Below are 7,500 nucleotides of genomic sequence, written 5' to 3'. Positions count from 1 at the left end.
CGTTGAAGTTGGGGCTGCGGTTGGCTTCAGTTAGTGGTGGGGGCTTAATTTTCGCCGAGGGGAGCGTGTCCCGGTAGTGTCTCCGAGGAAGTGGTACCTATTGAAGGGGGTGTTTCTGAATTTGGGCCCTTTTTGAGTGGCATTGCCGGATGGGTTTTGTGTTGAAGGCTTCCAAATCGGGTAGCTCAGCCGGATTTGACCCGGCGGTTCTACCGACTGTCACGCCTTCGAGGGGGGACTGTTGTCTAAGTTCAGGCCGAATTTGGTGAATTTCCTAAGTCGGGAAGTGGTCCCAACGGGTTTGGGAGTGAACCTAACTGCTCATACCAACTTTGAGGCTTTGGGGCCGGGTAGCACAGTCGGATTTGACCCGGCGGTTCTGCCGAATGCCTGGCCTTCGAGGGGGGCCTGCCCTCTGAGTTCAGGCCGAATTTGGTGATATTCCTAAGTCGGGAAGTGGTCCAAACGGGGATGGGAGTGAACCTGACAGCTCATACCGACTTTGGGGCTTCCAAGCCGGGTAGCTCAACCGGATTTGATCCGGCGGTTCTAGCGACTGCCACGGCTTCGAGGGGGGACTGTTGTCTAAGTTCAGGCCGAATTTGGTGAATTTCCCGAGTCGGGAAGTGGTCCAAACGGGGATGGGAGTGAACCTGACAGCTCTTACCGACATTGAGGCTTCGGGGCCGGGTAGCTCAGTCGGATTTGACCCGGCGATTCTGCCGACTTCCACGCCTTCGAGCGGGGACTCTCCTCTAAGTTCAGGCCGAATTTGGTGAATTTCCTAAGTCGGGAAGTGGTCCAAACGGGGATGGGAGTGAACCTAACTGCTCATACCAACTTTGAGGCTTTGGGGCCGGGTAGCACAGTCGGATTTGACCCGGCGGTTCTGCCGAATGCCTGGCCTTCGAGGGGGGCCTGCCCTCTGAGTTCAGGCCGAATTTGGTGATTTTCCTAAGTCGGGAAGTGGTCCAAACGGGGATGGGAGTGAACCTGACAGCTCATACCGACTTTGGGGCTTCCAAGCCGGGTAGCTCAACCGGATTTGATCCGGCGGTTCTAGCGACTGCCACGGCTTCGAGGGGGGACTGTTGTCTAAGTTCAGGCCGAATTTGGTGAATTTCCCGAGTCGGGAAGTGGTCCAAACGGGGATGGGAGTGAACCTGACAGCTCTTACCGACATTGAGGCTTCGGGGCCGGGTAGCTCAGTCGGATTTGACCCGGCGATTCTGCCGACTTCCACGCCTTCGAGCGGGGACTCTCCTCTAAGTTCAGGCCGAATTTGGTGAATTTCCTAAGTCGGGAAGTGGTCCAAACGGGGATGGGAGTGAACCTGACAGCTCTTACCGACTTTGGGGCTTCCAAGCCGGGTAGCTCAACCGGATTTGATCCGGCGGTTCTAGCGACTGTCACGCCTTCGAGGGGGGACTGTTGTATAAGTTCAGGCCGAATTTGGTGAATTTCCCGAGTCGGGAAGTGGTCCAAACGGGGATGGGAGTGAACCTGACAGCTCTTACCGACTTTGGGGCTTCCAAGCCGGGTAGCTCAACCGGATTTGATCCGGCGGTTCTGCCGACTGTCACGCCTTCGAGGGGGGACTGTTGTATAAGTTCAGGCCGAATTTGGTGAATTTCCCGAGTCGGGAAGTGGTCCAAACGGGGATGGGAGAGAACCTGACAGCTCTTACCGACTTTGAGGCTTCGGGGCCGGGTAGCTCAGCCGGATTTGATCCGGCGGTTCTGCCGACTGTCACGCCTTCGAGGGGGGACTGTCCTCTGAGTTCAGGCCGAATTTGGTGAATTTCCCGAGTCGGGAAGTGGTCCAAACGGGGATGGGAGTGAACCTGACAGCTCATACCGACTTTGAGGCTTCCAAGCCGGGTAGCTCAGCCGGATTTGACCCGGCGATTCTGCCGACTTCCACGCCTTCGAGGGGGGACTGCCCTCTGAGTTCAGGCCGAATTTGGTGCATTTCCCGAGTCGGGAAGTGGTCTCTGTCACAACGGGGGCAAGTGTCTGAAGAGGTAAAGTGAGTAACCAGCACAGCTTAGGGAAGGGTTCCAAAGTTCTCAACAATGTGAATTCGGTTACCAGGAAAGCTTAGGAAAGTTGCCTGACTGTCCCAAACGAATGAACTGCAAAACTTAGGGAACATGCCCGAAGATGCTTAAAAGTGTGAAATCAGTAAGCAGGAAAGCATAGGAAAGTGCCTGAAAGTGCTAAATGAGTAACATGAAAAACGTAGAAAAATGCCCGAAAATGTTTAAAAGTGTGAACTCAGTAACCAGCAAAACTTAGTAAAACGTTGGAAAAGCAGAAATGAGTAACCAGAAAAACTTAGAAAAATGTTTGAAAATGAGAAATGAGTAACCAAGAAAACTTAGAAAAATGCCCAAAAAGAAGAAATCAGTAACCAGAAAAACTTAGAAAAATGTTTGAAAATGAGAAATGAGTAACCAAGAAAACTTAGAAAAATGCCCAAAAAGAAGAAATCAGTAACCAGAAAAACTTAGAAAAATGTTTGAAAATGAGAAATGAGTAACCAGAAAAACTTAGAAAAATGTTTGAAAATGAGAAATGAGTAACCAAGAAAACTTAGAAAAATGCCCAAAAAGAAGAAATCAGTAACCAGAAAAACTTAGAAAAATGTTTGAAAATGAGAAATGAGTAACCAAGAAAACTTAGAAAAATGCCCAAAAAGAAGAAATCAGTAACCAGAAAAACTTAGAAAAATGTTTGAAAATGAGAAATGAGTAACCAGAACAACTTAGAAAAATGTTTGAAAATGAGAAATGAGTAACCAAGAAAACTTAGAAAAATGCCCAAAAAGAAGAAATCAGTAACCAGAAAAACTTAGAAAAATGTTTGAAAATGAGAAATGAGTAACCAAGAAAACTTAGAAAAATGCCCAAAAAGAAGAAATCAGTAACCAGAAAAACTTAGAAAAATGTTTGAAAATGAGAAATGAGTAACCAGAAAAACTTAGAAAAATGTTTGAAAATGAGAAATGAGTAACCAAGAAAACTTAGAAAAATGCCCAAACAGAAGAAATCAGTAACCAGAAAAACTTAGAAAAATGTTTGAAAATGAGAAATGAGTAACCAAGAAAACTTAGAAAAATGCCCGAAAAGAAGAAATCAGTAACCAGAAAAACTTAGAAAAATTTTCGGCCAAGTGTGAAAAATATTCTAAGTGTCAGCGGAGGAAAATGCCGAAGCATCGGGAAAGATTCAAAAACTCATGCCGAACATGAGTTCCGAAGTGCCGGAGGAACTGGGCGAATTGAGCCCGGCGGTTGGCCAGATGTCGTTTTGAGTCTGCAGCCCGAAAACTTTAACTTTGTCTGCCGCGGAAGTCTGGACCGGGAAAAATCCAAACGGTTTTGCCGGGTTCGAGTTCCAGAGCGAAGCAGTCGAATTTGAAATTCAGACCCATTCAGTGCCACTTGACATTGTGACACAGTGAGGTTGGCGGGGTACCCGGAGATTTCTGGGAACACGATTTTTAGAACAAAATGGCGGCGCGGGACCACTTTGAAAGGCATCCGAAAAACGGTTCCGCGGGCAGAGCACTTGAATGACAGGCCTGTGTGCATGCCCAAGAGCTCTCGGAAGTCTAATTTTTGACACTTTGTCAAATTTTCGACAGACTTACCCAACTCTTGCTGCCTGTTCTAAGAATCAGTCAGAGGCCTGTGCGGCGGTCTCTTGACACTTTGGAGGGCGGGCAAACCCCACGTTGACTCCGGCCGTCCCTCCAAAAGGCACTTGCTATTGGGGGAAAGGATTGCAAGTAGCCTGGTTCCCGTGGGAGCGGCCAGGAAGGGTGCAGGCTGGCCCTTGCCTGAGCATTCCCAAAACCCTCTTCCGCTGAGAGCAGACCTCGCACGCCGCACTACCGGCTCTGGGAGTGGTTGGCCGCTATTGTACATAGTCCGGTCCTTCCTCTGCCACCCGGCAAGTGCGATGGCTCTGCCGCCCTGCGGTGCTCGTCACCCAGGTTTGGGGAACACGATACTTAGAACATGTTGGCGGCTCGGGACCTGCAGGCGAAAGGGGCCCCGTGGTGCTGAGCACATCGACCTCGGGTCTCAGTGCAAGCCGGAGAGTTCGCGGAAGTCTTAAAAGATTTTGACATCTGCTCAAATCTTTGACAGGCTTGCCTGACTCTTTCCGTCCGTTCTAAGAATCAGTCGGAGGCCGGGGCGGGGACGGTCTCTTGACACACGGAGGGTTGGCTTCCCTCCTCAGGCGTTTGTGTCGAAAATGAAGGCGAGAGATGCAAGCGTCCTGGTTCCCCTGGGTGCTGCCAGCAAGGGTGCAGGCTGACCCTTGCCTGAGCACTCCCAAAAGCCTCTTAAGCTGAGAGCAGGCGCCGCACTACCGGCTCTGGGAGTCGTTGGCCGCTATTGTACATAGTCCGGTCCTTCCTCTGCCACCCGGCAAGTGCGATGGCTCTGCCTCCCTGCGGTGCTCGTCACCCAGGTTTGGGGAACACGATACTTAGAACATGTTGGCGGCTCGGGACCTGCAGGCGAAGGGGGCCCCGTGGTGCTGAGCACATCGACCTCGCGTCTCAGTGCAAGCCGGAGAGTTCGCGGAAGTCTTAACAGGCTTGCCTGACTCTTTCCGTCCGTTCTAAGAATCAGTCGGAGGCCGGGGCGGGGACGGTCTCTTGACACACGGAGGGTTGGCTTCCCTCCTCAGGCGTTTGTGTCGAAAATGAAGGCGAGAGATGCAAGCGTCCTGGTTCCCCTGGGTGCTGCCAGCAAGGGTGCAGGCTGACCCTTGCCTGAGCACTCCCAAAAGCCTCTTAGGCTGAGAGCAGGCGCCGCACTACCGGCTCTGGGAGTCGTTGGCCGCTATTGTACATAGTCCGGTCCTTCCTCTGCCACCCGGCAAGTGCGATGGCTCTGCCTCCCTGCGGTGCCCGTCACCCAGGTTTGGAGAACACGATACTTAGAACATGTTGGCGGCTCGGGACCTGCAGGCGAAAGGGGCCCCGTGGTGCTGAGCACATCGACCTCGCGTCTCAGTGCAAGCCGGAGAGTTCGCGGAAGTCTTAACAGGCTTGCCTGACTCTTTCCGTCCGTTCTAAGAATCAGTCGGAGGCCGGGGCGGGGACGGTCTCTTGACACACGGAGGGTTGGCTTCCCTCCTCAGGCGTTTGTGTCGAAAATGAAGGCGAGAGATGCAAGCGTCCTGGTTCCCCTGGGTGCTGCCAGCAAGGGTGCAGGCTGACCCTTGCCTGAGCACTCCCAGAAGCCTCTTAGGCTGAGAGCAGACGCCGCACTACCGGCTCTGGGAGTCGTTGGCCGCTATTGTACATAGTCCGGTCCTTCCTCTGCCACCCGGCAAGTGCGATGGCTCTGCCTCCCTGCGGTGCCCGTCACCCAGGTTTGGAGAACACGATACTAAGAACATGTTGGCGGCTCGGGACCTGCAGGCGAAAGGGGCCCCGTGGTGCTTAGCACATCGACCTCGCGTCTCAGTGCAAGCCGGAGAGTTCGCGGAAGTCTAAAGCTTTTGACATTCGCTCAAAGCTTTGACAGGCTTGCCCGACTCTTTCCGTCCGTTCTAAGAATCAGTCAGAGGCCGGTGGGGAGGTCTCTTGACGCAAGGGGAGGGGTGGCGTCCCTCCTCAGGCGCTTGTGTCGAAAATGAAGGCGAGAGATGCAAGCGTCCTGGTTCCCCTGGGTGCTGCCAGCAAGGGTGCAGGCTGACCCTTGCCTGAGCACTCCCAGAAGCCTCTTAGGCTGAGAGCAGACGCCGCACAACCGGCTCTGGGAGTCGTTGGCCGCTATTGTACATAGTCCGGTCCTTCCTCTGCCACCCGGCAAGTGCGATGGCTCTGCCTCCCTGCGGTGCCCGTCACCCAGGATTGGAGAACACGATACGAAGAACATGTTGGCGGCTCGGGACCTGCAGGCGAAAGGGGCCCCGTGGTGCTTAGCACATCGACCTCGCGTCTCAGTGCAAGCCGGAGAGTTCGCGGAAGTCTAAAGCTTTTGACATTCGCTCAAAGCTTTGACAGGCTTGCCCGACTCTTTCCGTCCGTTCTAAGAATCAGTCAGAGGCCGGGGGGGTGGTCTCTTGACGCAAAGGGGAGGGGTGGCGTCCCTCCTCAGGCGCTTGTGTCGAAAAATGAAGGCGAGAGACGCGAGCGGCCTGGTTGCTTTGGGTGCTGCCAGGAAGGATGTGGTCTGACCCTTGCCTGAGCACATCCAAAAGCATGTGATGTTGAGAGCAGACCTCGAGCCCCGCACAACCGGCTCTGGGAGTCGTTGGCCGCTATTGTACATAGTCCGGTCCTTCCTCTGCCACCCGGCAAGTGCGATGGCTCTGTCGCCCTGTGGTGCCCGTCACCCAGGTTTGGGGAACACGATACTAAGAACATGTTGGCGGCTCGGGACCTGCAGGCGAAAGGGGCCCCGTGGTGCTGAGCACATCGACCTCGGGTCTCAGTGCAAGCCAGAGAGTTCGCGGAAGTCTAAAGCTTTTGACATACGCTCAAATCTTTGACAGGCTTGCCCGACTCTTTCCGTCCGTTCTAAGAATCAGTCAGAGGCCGGTCCGGAGGTCTCTTGACGCAAGGGGAGGGGTGGCGTCCCTCCTCAGGCGCTTGTGTCGAAAATGAAGGCGAGAGACACGAGCGGCCTGGTTGCTTTGGGTGCTGCCAGGAAGGATGTGGTCTGACCCTTGCCTGAGCACTCACAGAAGCATGTGACGTTGAGAGCAGACCTCGAGCCCCGCACGACCGGCTCTGGGAGTGGTTGGCCGCTATGGTACATAGTCCGGTCCTTCCTCTGCCACCCGGCAAGTGCGATGGCTCTGCCGCCCTGTGGTGCCCGTCACCCAGGTTTGGGGAACACGATACTAAGAACATGTTGGCGGCTCGGGACCTGCAGGCGAAAGGGGCCCCGGGGTGCTTAGCACATCGACCTCGTGTCTCAGTGCAAGCCGGAGGGTTCGCGGCAGTCTAAAGCTTTTGACATACGCTCAAAGCTTTGACAGGCTTGCCCGACTCTTTCCGTCCGTTCTAAGAATCAGTCAGAGGCCAGTGCGGAGGTCTCTTGACACAAGGGGAGGGGTGGTGTCCCTCCTCAGGCGCTTGTGTCGAAAATGAAGGCGGGAGACGCAAGCGTCCTGGTTCCCCCTGGGTGCTGCCAGCAAGGGTGCAGGCTGACCCTTGCCTGAGCACTCCCAAAAGCCTCTTAGGCTGAGAGCAGACGCCGCGCTACCGGCTCTGGGAGTCGTTGGCCGCTATGGTACATAGTCCGGTCCTTCCTCTGCCACCCGGCAAGTGCGATGGCTCTGCCGCCCTGTGGTGCTCGTCACCCAGTTTTCCAACCCGGACCCGCGAGCGTGGTGCGAGGGGCGACTTCGCTGCGGTCCACACTTTGATCGATCTGGCTCCGACCGTCTGGTGTGGGAGGTCCCTTGGCGGGCCGGCTTTCCTGTTAAGGGGCCGTTGCTCCAGGGCCTTGTGGTTCTTCCCTGAT

This window comes from Hemiscyllium ocellatum, assembly GCF_020745735.1.
Source record: "Hemiscyllium ocellatum isolate sHemOce1 chromosome 15 unlocalized genomic scaffold, sHemOce1.pat.X.cur. SUPER_15_unloc_2, whole genome shotgun sequence".
Lineage (NCBI taxonomy): Eukaryota > Metazoa > Chordata > Chondrichthyes > Orectolobiformes > Hemiscylliidae > Hemiscyllium > Hemiscyllium ocellatum.
The sequence above is the reverse complement of the archived record's forward strand: the minus strand, read 5'-3'. Positions refer to the sequence as shown.